Source organism: Nomascus leucogenys, chromosome 3 (genome assembly GCF_006542625.1).
Source record: "Nomascus leucogenys isolate Asia chromosome 3, Asia_NLE_v1, whole genome shotgun sequence".
Taxonomy (NCBI): domain Eukaryota; kingdom Metazoa; phylum Chordata; class Mammalia; order Primates; family Hylobatidae; genus Nomascus; species Nomascus leucogenys.
In genome coordinates, this window is record NC_044383.1 from 153,953,860 (window position 1) to 153,973,140 (window position 19,281).

The 19,281-nt window shown below is 48.6% G+C and overlaps 1 protein-coding gene across 1 annotated transcript in view; it reads left to right on the plus strand.

Annotated features, from left to right (window-relative positions):
• SMOC2 (SPARC related modular calcium binding 2) overlaps nt 1-19,281 on the plus strand; it is a 213,275-nt gene that overhangs the window by 6,534 nt on the left and 187,460 nt on the right. The gene's annotated exons all lie outside the window — the stretch shown is intronic.

The following is a 19,281-nucleotide window of genomic DNA, read 5'->3' on the forward strand; positions in this document are numbered from 1 at the left end:
ATTTTGGATACTGAGTCTGTTGGATTTTAGTCACTTCTTAAAGGACAAGTTCACCAGCTTGTTGGCAGAAAAAAATGCTGTGGTATGTAAGTGGACCTTGGCTGAGTCAGGGAGTTTTCTTTATCTCTTACTCTGTTCAGTGATCAATCAAGGTGCTAGAATCAAATAAATCCACCCTGAGTACCAGCTGGATGCCACCATGGACAATTTGATTTCTTCTTGGGATTAGGGACATTGTCTGACTCCCGAAGGCTTTCCCTGCCCAGGTCAGGGCTGTCCCATGTATCAGCCCACAGTGGACCAGGAAGATGGTAGGCATTCTCCCAGATCAGGCCCAAACCAACCTGGGATTTGTGACTAGGATTAGTGGTGGGTTGATGATATTGAGGGCTGAGTTGTGAAGGAGGAAAATCCTCCCATGGAAGAGACTCTTTCGAATTCTCTGCCATGAAAGCAACATTGCGCTGGACTTGAGCAGCCCTCCTGGTGGTGACCTGGGCTTTTAGGAGCACAGCAGAAGATGTGGGGCCGCTCCCAGGAGGCTGGGGAGGAGGACGGCGCTGGGGAGGAGGATGGCACTGGGGAGGAGGATGGCGGTGGGGAAGAGGACGGCAGTGGGGAGAAGGACGGCGGTGGGGAGAAGGACGGGGAGGAGGACGGGGAGGAGGATGGGGAGGAGGATGGCGATGGGGAGGACGGTGATGGGGAGGAGGATGGCGATGGGGAGGACGGTGATGGGGAGGAGGACGGGGAGGAGGACAAGGATGGGGAGGAGGACAGCACTGGGGAGGATGAAGGCGATGGGGAGGACGATGATGGGGAGGAGGATGGTGATGGGGAGGATGGTGATGGGGAGGAGGATGGTGCTGGCTACCCTCTCTCCACTGAGGCGGTGAGGCTTATGCACATCTTTTGCTAAACTCCCTACCACAAGCCTCGTGATACATATTTACGTTTTAAAGTAAAGTACTAATTAACATATTCATAGCACTTTGAGCAAGGATGGAAACGTGTTGTTGAAGTGAGTAGACTAATAATTCTAATGTCTCTGGGCATGTTTTCAGTTTTAGAATGGTAGGGGGGTTGATATTACCTTAATGGGGTCCCTGTGTTTGGCAGACACATATCACCAAATATTTTCCAATTTTACCATTTTATGATGCCCTGCTTGCATTTGGTGTTGTGGGTCTAATGTGCCACTCAAAATCTAACCCTCATGTTCAGCTTTTTTATACCTAATTACCTTGTTTTTTCTTTCTTTGCTCACATGGAACCACATTTGTGGCCCATCGCCCATCTTGAGAAGTGAACGCAGACCTGCCTGTGGCTCCCTGTGTCCAGCTTCTGTTGTCTGATTCCCAGTGTCTGTGCAGATTGATCCGTCTTCACATGAATCCACCCACACACTTGCCCCCTTATTCCTCTGCCACGGCATTTCTTATAACGTCGAGAAAAAATGTAAATCTAAAGTCGTATCTCAGAACCATTGTGTACAAACTTCCCTCACATTTATAGCGGTCACTGTAATATTCTTCCTGACATGAGCAATCGAATTGAGGGAAAATGACTTCATAAAATATAGTCACCTTTTAAATAAGAGAATTACTTTTAAATAGGAGATAGAAATTTCAAAGAACAAAGGAAATTCCATATGTGCTTATAATTTTAAAAATAACTTGAGAGATCTGAATGAAAAGGAATCGGCCGGGCTTTAGGGTGTATGTTTGGTTTTGGTTGTATATTAATTCATGCCACATGGGATGTGGGCCTATGTAATCAACAACTTTTTTAAGTACAATTAAAACTAACCTAAAATGTACCTTGGAAAAAAGAAGTTAATATACTTTCATTTTGCGGTGGCTGGCAGCTTGGGACTGTCAGATAAACCATGCATGGCCATTCTTTGGCATTAAGGTTCTTGGCAGTCCAGCTCCCTGTGTGTGACAAGCACTTCTGGACCCTCTAGAAGGTTTCATTACCTTTAATAAAGCATAAAATAAACATGTGCTTTTCTCTCATCCCTTCATTTCAAAGGACAACTGAATTAAATTTTGTAACACACATATTTGTGAGGGACAGTCATATTTTTCACTGTGAAATGGCCGCATCAAAGATGAAGCAGTTAGCAGCCTATCAAATACCATTCTGACCCTGGTCAGGACTGTGCCCTGCGGTCCTGCATTCCCAAGGACAGTGAGTTTCAATCAGGATCCTGTCATTGCTGCTTCCTTGAGATGTGCTTATCTATTAGGAGGAGGAGAAAGAGAAGAGAGAGAAGAGAAAAAAGAAAAGGAAAGAGAGAGAAAAGATGAAGGTAGCTTTTACTGGTGAATGAATCTGGATAATATGACATTATGGCCCTTTCAAAGACAGTCTAGGCCTCTGTCTTTGGAATACAAATGTACCTAAAGTTTTGAACACTAAGCCAGAAAGATAATGTGAGCATTCTGGTGGCCTGCTGTCATGCTAGTCACCATAGAGCAAAATTTGTTCTAAGGAGAATTCCTCTTGGATCCTATATAAGAAGTTGTCAACTAGGAATGCTGAAAGGGTTTGTGTTTGAATGAAGGCTGAGAGTCGTGTAACCTTTAAACATTTGTCTCTTAATGAATCAACAGGAATGGACATCATCTATTTTCCAGGGCCCCTTATTTAAGTATTTAAAGAAGATGCTTAGGTTGTCAGCAGATGAGACCCCTTCCCAGCTGGTCCTTCTCTTCCCTGTTCCTCTACCCCTTTCTTCTCAGGCCCTGGGTTCTCTCTTCCAGTATTTGGGGTGTTTGTGTAGATTAAATGAGATATTCATGTTGAAGTGCTGGATGCATGTAGTAGATGCTGCTTCCCAGGATGTAAAAGAATGATCTCGGGCCCTGACACTTTCAGTTCCTTTTCTCCACCGGGTTCTGTTTGGAGCTTTGTTTCATTGATAGCCTTTTAAGAATGTGGTCCCAACACCAGATATACTCTTACACAAGCAGTTGGTCACTTAAACCCGAATGTGACCTTGTGAGGTGGCACTAGTTGGTGATCGGATAATAATCCTAAGTGTCTCTAAATTTAAGATTCTGCTAAACCAGTTTCCACCACTCATTGTTTTTTGAATTTTTTGGCACCTCCACATGATACTTTACATATTATTTTTATCAGAACTAGATTTTCATCTTGATTCCATTATCCTAGGTTGGAAATACAGCCACCAGTTGATGCAAATGTGTTACATGGTCCTGTTTCTTCCCGTGAATGGATTGGCCTCAATTCTCCCAAGCAATGGGTGTGACTAGAGCTCACTCCCTCAGGCTACCTTTCCATTTGCTGCACTGATTTATTCCCCAGGGGAAAGCCCAGGCGAGCAGAATACTGAGCTTTCCCTCCCTCGGGTCGCCCCTGCCCACAGCCGGGGTCTTAGAAATCATCAGTAAAATGCTAAACTGAACTCCCAAGTACATGTAACTGTAAAAATTTAACACTAATCCAACAATTGACACTTTGTGAAGACTGTTGTCCCATGAGCTGTGAATAGTCGTAACAGCATGTTTTTTGCCTCATTCTGCCACATGGGAAGGCTATTTTCTGGAAGCATGGACACCTTCTCCAGAAACAGGATGAAAGCATCTGGAATGTGGGATTAAGGTGCCTGTAAGAATAAAAAACCCACTTGACACTCTGTACCCTTCTCTCCTAAAACATGAGAGAGCCCTCTCTCTGTGCCCTACAGACATGAACCCCCGTGTCCTCCCAGAATCCCTGCCAGGCAGCTCATGCGCTCTCTCTGTCTCTCTCTGTCTGTCTCTCTCTCTCTCTCCCTCTCTGGGTGTATATATTCTAGGTTTTTGTAAACATCTTAGGCTAAGGAAAGTGAGCCATCTCTCTGCCTGAACATACACATCCGTTAAGTTCTTTCTTTGTAGGATATGCAGACCCGTGAGTATGCTAATCAGTTCTTCATTCTTAAAAGATTTCTCTTTTGGAGAGAGTTGCCAAAGATAGATCTTTCTTTTCATTTAGAGATAAAATCCAGGTGGAGTCATAACTTCTTTTTTTGTACTCTTGGCATCTCTCTCCCACCTTCTACACCCTTCTGGAAACATCCAGGTGCAATCACCCAGCTGGTGTGAGGGGGAAGCCCCTCTCCTTTTTTGGAAGAGGTGGAAGAGATTGTCTCCCAGGTTCCCTGGTTCCCAGAATCCACCACAGGAGGGAGCCCCAGAATGGCTGAGCTCTGTCTTTTAGGGGAGGGTCCCACGGTGGGGTCTGGGGTTACCACCACCAGCAAAGTTTCTGCCACCTTGTCTGCAAAAATACCCCATGGGCCTGCTGCCTCACGTGAGTTCAACTTTCCAGCTTTAAAGAATTGGCTCATGATGCAAAATGCTAAATTAGGGAATTAAAAAGCAGGGACATTTTAGCCTGATGTTTCTACTGACTTTATTTAGAAGTCTGGGATATGCATGTTACATTCAGTGTTACTACCCACATATCAGATAAGAGTATCATGTTATTGAAGCAGAATTTTGGTTTTAAAATAACCAGAGTGAGCAGGGGGCGTGTGAGGCGGGCTGCCTGTCTGGGGCCTGGACTGGCTAAATAGGGTGCTATTTTCTTTCTGCTGTGAGGTCAGTCCACTTCGTGAGTCGGGTTTTATTTAAAGCAATAGCTTATTTTTATTTGCTAAATGAATATTATATTTCAGTGTTCTCCAGTGATAGGATTCTCAGACATGGGATTTTCCTGAGGGATTTTAACTCAAAAGAACAATAAGTGCAGCAAATCAAAATTTCTGTGCTCAGATATTCAGAACACCACTTGCATTTTTTTGTACCCCAGAATCTGAAGGAAATTTTGAAAAATCATTAGCAGCTGTCATTTAGATTCCTACACCATTCCTAGTCCCTTCCCTTATTTCTACTACCTTTTTCTTTCTGTTTTGTTTTGTTAAATTCCAAACATATCTGTAGGTTGTCTGGCCAACTTTGATTCTAGAAGGCAGCAGGAAGGAGGGCAGCCCGCCAGGCCGAGGCTTTTGTCCCACTCCGCTCCCCGGAGGCTGACACGAGGCTGACTCCCAGGCCACGCTCCGTCAATTTCTGGGGCTTCCTCCGGGCTCCACGCAGGACGCCCTCCTCCCAGTGGCTCTGACAGCAGGGCCGGGGGCAGAGTTCCCTGCAAGTCGGTCTTGGGAGGACACAGCCTCTGTTTCTGCACCAGAGTCCCCAGGGCCTTGGCTGGACACTCAGGGTGATCCGCCCTGAGGAATTCAGGGCAGTGTGGCTTGAATCTGCTGTCGGACGCAGGCAGGTGCAGGCTGTTCTAGAGTGTGCTCAGGGTGGCCTGACAAATGCGGGCAGGGGTGGGGGAGGAACTGGGGACCCAGGGCTGTGCCCCAAGAGGGTGTGGGGCAGCCAGGGGGTGCGGTGGCCTCAAGGCTCCGTCACCCTGCGGCCCTGTCATTCGGGCTGTGCCTTTGTCTCTGGGTCTCCTCCTCACTCTTCTCAGTCTACCCTGGAGTTCAACAAAAAGGAGAAAAGAATTTCCCTGGCAAAGCCAAGTGGAGAGTTAGAGGATAGGCTCTCTCTTTCTCTCTCTCTCTCTGTGTCTCTCAGTTCTGTCTCTCAGTTTCTGCCATTCTCTCTCTCTTTTTTCTCTCTCTGTCTGTCTCTCTCTGTACCTCTGTCTCCCTGTGTCTCACTGATTCTGTCTCTCAGTCTCTGCCATTCGCTCTCTCTGTCTTTCTGTCTCTGTCTCTGTTTCTTCCTGTCTCTCTCTGTCTCTTTGTCTCTCTGTCTCTCTCTCTGTCTCTTCCTGTCTCTTTCTGTCTCTGTCTCTCTAATTCTATCTATTGATCTCTGCCATTCTACATACTACATCTCTGTCTCTCTATCTCTGTCTCTCTGTCTCCCTCTTTCTCTGTCTCTCTGATTCTATCTCTTGGTCTCTGTCATTCTCCATCTCTGTCCTCTATCTCCCTCCGTCTCTGTTTGTCTCTCTTATTCTTTCTCTGGATCTCTGCCATTCTCCATCTCTGTCTCTCTATCTATCTTTCTCTCTGTCTCCCTCTCTCTCTGTCTCTCTGATTCTATCTTTGGTCTCTGCCATTCTCCCTCTCTGTTTTGTCTATCTCTCTTTCTTTGCCCCTCTATTTCTGTCTCCATCTCTCTCTCTGTCCTTGTCTCTGTGTGTCTTGCTCTGTCTTTCTGTCCATCTCTGTACTATCTCTGTGTCTCTCTTACTCTATTCATCTTTCTATTTCCCTATCTTGATTCATCTCTCTGTCTCTGTTACTCCCAGGCTCCACCCAGTCCATGATGCCTGCAGGGGGTCACTCTGTATCCTCCTGTGACTCTGCCCTGTGGCCGTCTCTACTTTTGGGCTGCCTCTGGGCTCTGTGTGTCCCAGCTCCCCCAGGAAGGTTGAGGAGGCCCGAGGGCTCTATGGCTCTGAGAGCTGAGGCATTGCTGAAGCATTTGTGAAGAATTGAACTAACCCAGAACTAACCTCAGCCAAAATGGGCTTTTTTTTTTTTTTTTTTTTGTCACACATTTTTTTCACCCTTTCTTCTTTAGATGCTTTCTGGGTTTTCCAGGTTCATTCAGAACTGAAAATAGCCCCTCATAACTTCACAGCACGAAACCCAGAGCTCTCAGGACACGTGCCCCCAACTCATCTCCCCGTCCCGGGTAGGGCCAGACTGCGGCTCTGACAGGTTCTGCAGGTGGGAGGCACCGGGGGTGGGACCAGGTGTTTGCAGGTAGAGACCGTTTGCCCTTCAGCTGCTGCTTGATCAGATCGTTCTTGGGATTTTCTAAACACACATTCTGGGGAACAGAGGAGGCTTTGATGAAGAAAGGGAAAAGAAAACCCACTAAAATATGTGAAAAAAATCATACCACAGCACTTGGGGTGTGTCTCGAGCTGGAGGTGAGCTTGTGACTTTTCCATGGGACGTATCCTGAAGCTACATCTATACCAGCCATGTGCTGAAGACGCTGCTAGGGACAGGTTGTGCGTGGCCAGTGTTCCAGCAGATGCTACAGGTGCACGTCCTGTGGCCAGGGTCCCTGTGGCCAGGGTCCTGGTTTGAGACTGGATAATGGTGTGGGGCAGAGGGTTGGCGCTGGCCCAAAGGTGGCTCTCAAGCTGACTCCGGAGGGTTTTGGTGGCCAGGGTCTAGATGGGAGCTGTGTGTATTGGGTTCAGGGAGCCCAGGTCAGGAGGGGAGGGCTCATTAGGGTCCCCTGCAGGGTGCCAGGGCAGAGTGAGGATGGGCTGCCATGAAGGGCCTTGGGAGGAACTGGGGCTTTGTCCAAGAACCAGGCCAGCTTGAGGTGCAGCCCAGGGGTGCTGAGGAGAGCCTGGCTCTGACCCTTCAGTTGGCCCCAGACAGGACCAGGGGAGGGCAGCCGACTTGGGGTCTCGTCTATGAGTTTTATTCTTTAAGATATAAAAGAATTAAATGGTGAACTTTGTAATCAACTCACCATTTTCCCATGTTGTGTCTTGTCCCAATCGTGGTTTTCTCTAAGCAGAATCAGAAATGATGGATTCAGAGAGAGGGGCAGGAAGGATGCTGGCTCGGCGGCCACCAAGCCCGGGCTGGCCTGGCAGCTGGCTGTGGTGGGTGGCCCTCAAGTCCCAGCTTTGAGAGGCTGGGCCCTTTTCTTTCCTCATTCTCTCCTACTTAAAAATGTTCATGTTTATACTTGTTTATTGTTCCCTTCTTAAAATGAACTTTCTGAAGAACATTTGATACTTCTTCACCTTATAAAGGTCACACAGATTTTATAAAATGTAAAGAAAAAGGTACAAATTTCATTATTATCTCTGGGGTGTCACTCAAAATTACTGATGTTGAATATCACAGAAAGGGCATAGAATGAGCCATTATATCCTGGAGGTCCAAAACCTTGGACTTAGAGGAAGACCTGAGGGGTTTAAAACAAACCCAACAACTTAGCCTCACTTTATACAAATGGGCAGCTCTGGGGAGAAAATTGCAAGTGACAGAATCAACATGGATTCAAAACTTCGTATCTCAACAGCATTAGAGGACTAGGGTGACCCCCTCCATGAATCCATGCAAACATCTGGGTGGAGTCTTCACCTCACTTCCCGATTTCCCGGTCTGTTCCTATGAAAGGGCGCAGCACTCAGGCCAGGGTGGAGAAGCCCCCAGCCCAGCCTCTGACGGCAGATGCCTCGTACCAGGGCCACCCCAAAGCCCAGGGAGGGCGGAGTAGGCGTGGGGGCACGGGCCTGCTGGGAAGGAGTCACCGCTCGGAGCTGGACGTGTGGGCCGATGTGTCGTCCCTGAGCTCTGTGAAGTCACTTCATCTGCTTCTGGTTCAATTGATAGATAGTTTAAAAGAGGGTCCCACACACATCGTTCCCTAATGACGCAGCCTGGCTGTCGCCATTTATGACTGCGATTAGCTGTGCGGGGACAAGAGAAAGGCTCTGGGTTTTTGCAAGACTGAGGCAGGGTGGGTGGGGCATGGAGGGGCTGCAGGGCTGACAGGTGGCTGCGGCCATTCCCAGGTCATGGGTCTGCCCTTGAGTTAACCTCAACCAGGTCGGGCTGCACTGAAGCAGGCCACAAAGAGAAGCCTCGCAGTGGGTTCCGTTCACACCAGGTACCTTCGGTGCTGCGAGAGACCCTCATGGCACCCCAGCAGGGTCTCTCACAGAGACTCCCTGGTACCACTTGGCGGCCACAGCGACTTTCCCACGTGGAGCTTTCCTCCTTCGGCAACCCCAGTACTGAAGCTTGAGAAGGGAAGTGGCCTTCCCACGAGAACATTCTGGCTAGTGCTGGATTTCAAAACGCGCCCCAGGTTAGGCTGATCTCAGAGAAGCCTCCTTACATTTTTAGGAGGGTGCTTCTGGATTGTGGGACATCAGGTACTGTTAACAGGAGAAGAAGGTGGGATTTCCTGGAGAGGACTCTGGATGCATCGTTTTTAGTGGCAAGCGAAAGCCTTGTCAGTGTGAGGGCAGGAAGAAGCCTGGGCTGCCCCATGTGGGTGACGGGCGGGTTGTCATGTCCATCGAGGTGAATGAGTTCAGTCTTTATCCCTCTGCCCGTGAAGCATGAGCTCAGGGGAAAAGCAGCAACAAGACTGGGGCTGCAGGGTTTTGAAGAAGCTGCTCAGGACAAGCATGCACACGCTCACGTGAAACGGCAACTACTCCGCGTCATGCTCCATTTTCTCCTTCTGGCAAACTGTGCACAACCTGGGAGAGATGGCAAAGTCCTGTGTCCTCAACACCGCTGCAGGCACAGTGTGGCTGCCACACCCCTCTCCAGCTCTCCCTTCCACGGTCACCTGGAGATGGCAGCTCCTCTGGACCGTCCACGAGGGCTGCCAGGAGGAACGTGCGTTTAGACACTTTCGACAAAAACAAAGTGCAGCTTCCAGTGAGTGCCATTCCAGTGTCTACAACAGAGGAGTCAGAACCCAGTTGAAAAGCTGCCCCAGCACCCCAGTGTGACGCCAGCCACGGGGATGCCACCCATCCAACCCCACCTTCAACACAAGCAGTGCCCGAGGGGCTGGCTGACTGTGATGGACTCAGTGACAAATGGCACCCACCGACCCTGCACTGGAGCTGCAATGACTTCATCGCCTCGTTTTCCCCGTCAGGTGCCCAGTGATCACAAAGTGGCCCGGAGTCACCGTTTGTGAATACACAGGAGCCTGCACTGATCACATGTATGCGGCAGAGTAATCCTCCCAGAACATGAGCCCCGCGTCACGTCCTTCCAGCCGTGCTTGTGATCACTGCCGGGTGGGAGCCTGGCCTCGCACTCGCTGCAGCCCCGGCCCAGGCCCGCCCTCCCCACACCCACGAGTGCACGTGGTGCCGCCTTGTCTCTGGGGCTGGTGCTAATGGAAGTCAGCCTGACCCCGCCGAGCAGGATGGCAGGCCCAGCTCGGCCAAGCCCTGGAATCTTTCCAAGCCTGTTTTCGTCTCTCTTCCCTTCTCTTTCTAATGAGTCTAATAGAAACATTCCAGTTCTGTTTCTTTTTTCATGGTGGTATTTCATGGTCAATTCAAGGTGGGGGGCCCTTGCGCCTGTGTGCCGTCATCTTCTGGAGAGGGGGGCAGCATAGGGAGTGGCCGGTCTTTCCCACCTGCCACCAAGATGGGCCCTGAAGATCCTGCTGCGCAACACACTCACGTGAAATCAACGCAACCTGGGCCTCTTGGACTTACTCCAAAACGATTAAGCTCCTAGGAAGGCTGGGGGGATGTCATGATAACATAATCCTGCAGTGTGACCCAGAGGCCGGGCTGTGGTGAGGCTTCAGGGCGTGGGGACAGTTCCCCTGGGGCCACCAACGTACCGGCTCATCAGAGAGAGCTGGGATGCAGCAGCCTCTCTGGGAGGGAGACGGTCTCACCCTGCCCCTCTGGAGGCATCGTGCTGCCTGCCCTGGGGGACCTGGGCTTTGGCGTCACCAGTTCTGTTGTGAGTCCTGGATTCCCACTCCCCATGGGTTTGGACCACCTTCTGAGTCTCAGTCTTTCATGCTGTAAAATGGGGAGTGCAGCCTCTTTGGAGTGCAGTATTTTGAGTTGTGTGTGATCTTGGTGTGTCCTTGACAACACCCTTTGCCTTCATTGCTAAGAAAAGGGGCCCAGGCTCCTTAGGGGAGAAATGAAGGCTCCCAGGGTCCTGGGCCAGCTTGCACCCATGTCCAGGCTGTCTTCAGGTTCGAGATGTGAAGTGCTTGTTCTGTCACGCCCCCCTGCCCTGCAGTTGTGTTTGTATGTTGCTGTGTGCCTCACACCCCCAGCTCTCCTTCTAGGAACACTTTCTGCACCCTGCAGTGGTCTAAATGCCCACTCCTCGGTGTAAAGGAAGCAGAGAGCAGGAAGATGTTTGCTTATACTAATTCTCATTGTGTAATATTAAAGCTAATTTATTGTATTAAGTGTGTGTTGGAAAATAGTGTAACATGGAAGTTTAATTTATGGACATTAAGTACTTCCTCTGTTGTCATCAACAGTGTGGAAATGTGGTCATAATTATGAATAATGCTTACTATATCCAGGGCCTTGTTCAAAATGATTTACCCAAATAAACTCTATTCCCCACAACACCCTCGATGTGGTGGGTGCTCTAATTGTTCCCATTTTGCAGATGAGGAACTTGAGACACAGATGGACAAGATAATGTGATAGATTTAGGTCACAGGCCTGAGGAAGTTCCTGGAGCAAACGCTTTGACAGGAGCGATGTCATCAGTGCAAGTTCTGTCAACCCGAAGCTCAAAGCCGGGGCGTGGGCCTCGTGCTATGCGAGCGTCTAGGGCTTCGTAGGTGTGTTTTGAAGGAGGTCACAGACGCGCTTGGGTCCATGGTGGGGAATCTGGGCCATCGGCAGGAAGCGTGACATTGAGGACAAGCCAGAAAGAGGGCGTCTACCGCATCAGGAAGGGGATTCTCCTGATGTGGGGAAGATGAGTTCCTTCGGTCATGCCTGGGTTGATCCAAGTGAGTTGATGAAACAGGATCCTGGCACCCTCACGTGTGAAAATGAAGCAGAACTTGGGTCTGTAGCTAGAGCCCCAGGGTGGGTGAGCCCCGGGGTGGGTGAGCACTGGGGTGGGTGAGCCCTGGGGTGGGTGAGCCGGGGTGGGTGAGCACTGGGGTGGGTGAGCCCTGGGGTGGGTGAGCCCTGGGGTGGGTGAGCCGGGGTGGGTGAGCTCTGAGCTGGGTGAGCACTGGGGTGGGTGAGCCCTGGGGTGGGTGAGCCCTGGGGTGGGTGAGCCGGGGTGGGTGAGCACTGGGGTGGGTGAGCCCCGGGGTGGGTGAGCCCCAGGTTGGGTGAGCCCCGGGTTGGGTGATCCCTGGGGTGGGCAAGCCCTGAGCTGGGTGAGCCCGGGGTGGGTGAGCACTGGGTGGGTGAGCACTGGGGTGGGTGAGCCCTGGGTGGGTGAGCCGGGGTAGGTGAGCCCGAGGGTGGGTGAGCACTGGAGTGGGTGGGCCTTGTGGTGGGTGAGCCGTGGGGTGGGTGAGCCGGGGTGGTGAGCCCTGGGCTGGGTGAGCCCGGGGGTGGGTGAGACCTTGGTGAGAAGAGCCCCGAAGTCTGTGTGGTTGGCCCTGGCCCAATTCATTTTCTCTGTGCTTTGGTTTCCTCATCACTCAATCACACGTTTCCTTCAAGTGATAGGCTTCAAATACCTTCCCTGATTAATGTTTCTCTCACTAGAATTTTGAACTCTTTGGAAACCTTTCAAAGATAGCGTTTAATTTATTGTAAACATGACAAAATTTGCTTTGATTGACTGATACGCCAAAAGATATTCTTGGTGCACTGCATTTGCCCACTTACATGGCTACACTCACACCACAATTAAGCACACTTAAGACCTATGTATTTAAATGACCGCAAAACTCCTCAAATGAAATCCCCTAGACCCCAGTCCTCTAAGCAGTTGCTTAGAAAGAAATCATGGGATATCCTTCTAAGGTAATTAAAGGAATTCTACAAGCAATGTAACAACATAATAGACACTTTGAAAAGTAGTGATGTTCCTCCACAGTGGTACTACACAACAACTTTGGGGCCTTTTCAAGACTTTCCTCACATGACTTTCTTAGAACATTGTTATAATGAGGACATAAACATTTTACGTCTGTCTTACTTAATAATATTTAGGGGCAGAATATTGTAAAGATAATCAGTCTATTTTCCATTTACCTCCCTCACTTGAGTGTTAGGAGGGGTTTGGAGGTCTGCCCACCCAGACCCTGAATTTTATAATAGGGCATCTGAGCCCTGGGAAGCTTCAGGAACCCGGTGTGGGGCCAGGTGTCTTGTCTTAGCTTCACCAACTTCCTGCCACACTCCTTTGCTGGCTTGACATTTAAAGGTGAATTAATGCCACATTTTAACATTGAAGTTGATCATGATCTCTGTATCCAAACCATCAAAGTGTCTTACATCCATTATGAAGAACTCATTTTGGTGGAAATGTGTTAAGAGACAAAAGCATCACTTGTGAGAATCAAAGATGCAAAATAATGTCAATATATTGTAGATAGTCTTTGATTAAAATGCTTGTTTGATAATGAGTAATGATCTATGCACTGGGTCAGTGTGAGGGAGGGCTACAGGAAATCCTTGGACCTCAGCTCTAAACACAGACGTTCTTGCCTGTGTCCGCAGAAGTGCCCAGGCTTTAGGCAGTGTTTTGGTTGAAAGGTGTATTAGTCTGTTTTTACACTGCTGATAAAGGCATATCCAATACTGACAATTTACAAAAGAAAGAAGTTTAATGGGCTTACAGTTCCATGTGGGTGGGGAAGCCCCAGGAGGAGCAAGTCCCATCTTACGTGGATGGTAGGAGACAAAGAGAGCTTGTGCAGGGGGACTCCCATTTTTAAAACCATCAGATCTCGTGAGACATATTCACTATCACCAGAACAGCATGGGAAAGACCTGCCTCCATGATTCAATCATCTCCCACCAGGTCCCTCCCACAACATGTGGGAATTATGGGGGCTACAAGATGAGATTTGAGTGGGGACACAGAGCCAAACCATATTAAAAGCGTAAGAAAAATTCATTTTTCAGTGGTGTTGGGTACATTCTGAATTGCGAGTGAATCACTTGCAAAATTTTGTTGGGTACCTTTTAGAGAATACCTAAAAATGAATTTTATGACAACTTTTTAGGTTTTTGCCCTTTCAATTAAACCAAACTAAGGTTTAATCTTTTAGTGGTTTCCATTTGACTTCATGTTGATTTTCTTAACTTTTTCGTTTAATATTTAGTAAGACTCTGATACTGACTTTTACTGCACTTTAAAGCATTTTGGATGTGAATTAAAATCTTGACTCTAGTAGCACATTTAATTGGGTCAAGCCTCACTATTTGACATAAATGGAGATATCTGGCTGTCACCCAAGTTTGGTAAGCTGACATATCCATGCAGATGAGGTGGCTGTGCTAGAAACATCACTCTATTATGCCCAGTGGCATTTCCCTACCTGTGTTGTTACAATGGTGCTCATGTCCTATGAATTTTTTTTCAGGCCTGCTATTATTTGAGAAGCTGTGATATTTTAAGTCAAGGATGCGATGTGCATCACTAGGCTCACCTGGCAACGGGACGACGCCTTAGTGTTTTAGCCCCTCTGACTGTCACCAACACGTTCTCTCCCTTTCTCACAGTTTCTACTGGAGGAGGGCTCTTTATTTTTTTATTTTTTATTTATCAATTTTTTTTTGAGGAGGGCTCTTTACGGTGGGCCTCCTTGTGCAGATCAACTGAGAGTAATGAACTGTGCTCTTTCCCCACCCTGCCCATCCTCTGATTTCTTCCCTTAACTTTGAGGCACACTTTTTCATTGCTGAGTGATTTAGATCCCTAGAACCCATCAATTTAGCTTGCTTTTAGGACACAGGGATTCCGATTCTGTGAAGTGTAATGAAGACTATGTCCATATTCTGAAGTTCATGCTAAGCTATGACAAATTGTCCTGGGGGAAGTTTGACTTTTGCAATGAAGCTGCAGTGAGGTTGTAAACATGTCCTTGTTGGAACTTCTTGAGTCTGTATGTTGAATTATCCTTTCCCAGCACCCTGCTGGGGCTCGGCCTCCCTATCTTCCCAGGTTCTTCCAGCTCAGCCTCCTCTTTAAAGTCTTTCCAGCTCTCAAAGATCCGGCTGCTGCTCCAAGAGGGTGGTCCCCTGTCCTCCCAGCAGGTCCCACATGACCAAGACCTCGTCTTTGTGGTGCTGGAATTCCCAGACGTCTCATGGGCTCCATTTGGTGCTCTCCAGTGGTGGCTTATGATGAATGACACAAAGTCACATGACTGGAATGTTCCTCAGCAATTCAGGCTGCAAGCTTTGCAGAGATATTTAGGGAGGAAGAATAGTTAGTGACTTTAGAGGACTCAGGGAGAAAAAGGGTTTGGGCTGAGAGTCTCCATGTGTGGAGGTGGTGCATCTCTTTAGGAAGTGACTAACTTCAGGCACTTTGAGTTTGCTTTGCCAACTCTCTTTGTAGAGCTGTGTGATTTAGTGAGAGGTGGAAGGCAGGACGGAGCCTTGGGAAAGGTGCTAAGTGGATGATCAGATGGTGACAGGAGCTGACATTCCTGTAGTTTCTAAGATTCAAATGACTTCTATAAATGTTGGAAATTAATAATAATACATTAAAACTCTCCCAATAGGAAAGCTCCCACATTTATTTGAGGACAATCTTTGAATCAAAAAGTGGTCCCATTCCCTCAGGGGAGTTGGAGCCTGGCTTTCATGGAGCACTTGCTCAGCAATCCGTGGTGTGACAGGGGCCCTGCTCCCACCGGGGGCTCAGGCTCACTGAACTTCAAATGCACTGAACAAAATGAAACACAGAAGATATTAAAGTGCAGAATTGTCTTCCTAATATTAAGTGATAGACCCCCTTTTCTCGTACTTACCCCAAGGAGAATCTCATTCTCATAAATAGAAAACACTGGCTGTGAAGAAATCAAGGCGTCAGAAGATGATCCTGAAAGCTATCCTGAAACAGTGTTAGTAGCTGAGCTGGCACCAGTTGCTGGCGTATGTGCTGAAATACATGAGGCTCATTCCTCAGTGAGGCCTGGGAAGAAGCAGTTATTTTGAGGGGTTTGAGAGGTTACTAAAATCTGCTAGTTTTACATTTTTCAAGTAATGCATGTCGACATTTTAGGGAATTTGATAATCAGAATATGGAGGAATGTGAAGATGTGGGGAGTGACGTATCCCCAGGAGCCAGGGGAGTGTGAGAAAATGAAGTGAGACGTCTGGAGACGGAAGAAGGAAGATTAAGGTGCGGCTGGGTAACATCCTGTGCTTACAGAAAGCATCGTCCTGAGAGAAGACTCTCCTAACACTTCCGGACCCCTCTTCAGAGGCCAGGTGCAGGCTCAGGCGTGTTGCTCAGGCACCATCTCTACGGGGACACACTCCTAGACGGGAAGAGGATTGCCCTGTAGAGACGTCGGCTGAGATGATGTCTGGAGAACTTGGATGGACTTCTCCCTTATATCGCATTTTATCACCAGGATTTGAAATCTGGCCAGATGAGGTGGCTCACACCTGTAATCCCAACACTTTGGGAAGCCTAGGCGGGTGGATCACTGAAGCCCAGGAGTTCTAAACCAGCCTGGTCAACGTGGTGAATCCCCATCTCTACTAAAAATACAAAAATTAGCCAGGTGTGGTGGTGCACGCCTATAATCCCAGCTACTTGGGAGGCTGAGGCACAAGAATCACTCGAACCCGGGAGGCGGAGGCTGCAGTGTGCTGAGATCATGCCACTGCACTGCAGCCTGGCCAACAGAGCAAGACTCTGTCAAAAAAAAAAAAAAAAAGGAAGAAAGAAAGAAAGGAAGGAAGGAAGGACGGACAGAAGGAAGGGAATCTCCTTCCACTTGGCTACTCAGATAATAGCTCTGGAGACTGGCTTTCTGATGACGCTCCATAACAATTAGCTGACAGTGACGCTGTGCCATCACTATCTGCCAGGAGGGCAGCCTGTCTGGTTCCATTCCTGGATGTATTATTTCCACAGTGAAAGGGTAGACAAGTTCTCCAATAAGAAAAAAACATTTTGGGATCAAGTGATTGGTTCAGTTATAATCAGTTTCATGAATATTCAATTAGGATTTTCATTTTTTTTAACATACTTTCTGCATCTAAGACTCAGAAACCAAAATGCCAGAATCAACTATGGTAGTATTTCCACTAAGCCACAAATGGACAACTCCAAACATATCATGTGCCATAGTCTTTTAAACATTTTTATCGTTGAACGTGTAAATAGTAATGTTTTGAAGGTTTCCAGATTTCTCTCCAGATTGTGTTAACTTCATTCTGCCATCATAGAACAATTAAACAGAAGCATTTGGGAGAGGAATAAAAAAAGTGCCAAGGAGGAACATTGTAAGTCAGACGACAGGTGCAGAAGTGCCCTGGAAACCTGAGGCACAAACTCACCTGGCCACATGGTGCCTGGGCCTTCCAGGGGTGGCTCCAGGTGGATGGAAGCACCAGTGTCTGAGAAGCTCCAGTGGCTCCACAGACTACAGGGCAGCCCTGCCCCAAAGAGTGAGTGACTTACGTCCAGGAGTGGCCCCACCTTGCCCCACACAGACCTTCTCAGCCAGAGTTGGCTCCTGCCCCATGGAAGGAAGGGAACCTGCCCAGCGCTTGTCTGCTGCCTTGTTTAATCCGTCACTGGTTGCCAAGGCTTCAACACACACATTCCTTTCTCTTTTTAACAACAAAATGAATCTCTTTGTTTTTTGTTTCTATATTTTTCACTCAGTGGAATAGGCCTCCATCCTGCCGCTGCTTTCTGTGGTCTTTTCTTTCTTTTTAAACCCTTGGTTATAGATAGAACGTTGTCCTTTACACTTAAGCTCTACATGATAAGAGAGCAAACTTAAGGCACTTTCGTTTCCTCCAAAATTTCCGGGCTCTTCATGAAGAGATTTTTCTTGAATGGTCAAGATTTAGATGAAACTTAGGGACACACAGTTCTCTGCTAAGAAGCCATCAGATCAGCCAGAAAAAAAAAAAAAAAAAAAGAAAGACTTTTAGAAATTGCTATGTAAGACAGTAGGAATCATTCTGGGTGTATGTGGACAAATTATTGTATTTGTGATTGTTAAAAATGCTACTTCTTTTTTTTTGCCAAGAGATTTTACGAAAGTGACATATTTTGTGAAAGCCAAATAGAGAATCAGATGAAACTGGGGGGCTCTGGATGAAGCGAGGTGCTACTCTGAGAGCTGGAACCGGGGTGCTCTGGATGAAGCGAGGTGCTGCTCTGAGAGCTGGAACTGGGGTGCTCTGGATGAAGCGAGGTGCTGCTCTGAGAGCTGGAACTGGGGGGCTCTGGATGAAGCGAGGTGCTGCTCTGAGAGCTGGAACTGGGGGGCTCTGGATGAAGGAGGTGCTGCTCTGAGAGCTGGAACTGGGGGGCTCTGGATGAAGTGAGGTGCTGCTCTGAGAGCTGGAACTGGGGGGCTCTGGATGAAGCGAGGTGCTGCTCTGTGAGCTGGAACTGGGGGGCTCTGGATGAAGCGAGGTGCTGCTCTGTGAGCTGGAACTGGGGGGCTCTGGTTGAAGCGAGGTGCTGCTCTGTGAGCTGGAACTGGGGGGCTCTGGATGAAATGAGGTGCTGCTCTGTGAGCTGGAACTGGGGGGCTCTGGATGAAGCGAGGTGCTGCTCTGTGAGCTGGAACTGGGAGGCTCTGGATGAAGCCAGGTGCTGCTCTGAGAGCTGGAACTAGGGAGCTCTGGGTGGGTTGAAGCACTGCTTTGAAAACTGGAACTGGGAGGCTCTGGATGAAGCCAGGTGCTGCTCCCACAGCTGGAGTCCTGTTCTTGTGCCCTGCTCCAGGGGCTCCTCTAGGGCAGATCAGCCGCTTCTGTGGGTTGATGGTGGGGGAAGGGTTGAGAGACACTTGGCCAGCATTGGAGGGGGCATTCATTGTCAGGCCACTGCCTGCTGGATCAGGAGATGAGGAGGTCACTTCCAACTTTCTCCCTTTGCTCTTCTCAGTTGTAGCGAGTTTCCAAAAATCTCAAGAAAAAAAGCATATTTGTCATAGTATTTGTGCATGTGCTTTGTCTGGGCTTTCTGCATCTGTCCCAGAGGACGAATTCTTCAAAACCCCAGCTCTACGAAGGCTGCACCTGCAACATGTTTATTTCCATGTCAGCCAAGGCCGGTGGAGGGAGGAAGCGGGATGGGGAGAAGCGCCAAAAGTCAAAGTCATCCTGGACGCTTGATTTCTCCCGGATGTTTCAGCGGGGCCAAGGAATGGTGAATAGCGCAGTGGGGCGGTAAATCCCAAGCCGCTCCTCGAACATTCCTTTTGGAAAAGGGAGCTGTGTCTTCCGTTCCCTTGTCTACTCTGAGCTCTGCCCACAGGATGCTGGGCAGGGCTGCGCCATTGCAGCCACATCCTGCGGTCGGGCGAAGGGACAGGCTCCCCACGAGCAGCGCTGCGCTGGTCATGTCATGGGTGGGAACTCCACGTTTTGGGAGTTGCAGCACTTCTGCCATCCTGACTGCAGTGGGAATGTGATTAACAATCAAATCAATGCACACACACACACACACACACGTTTATTTCGAGACAGGGTCCTGCTCTGTTGCTCAGGCTGGAGTGCACTGGCGGCAAAACAGCTCAATGTAGCCTTGAACTCCTGGGCTCAGTGCTTAGGGCACATGCACCACCACACCCTGCTAAGGTTTTGTTTTTTTTTTTTCAGAGACAGAGTCTC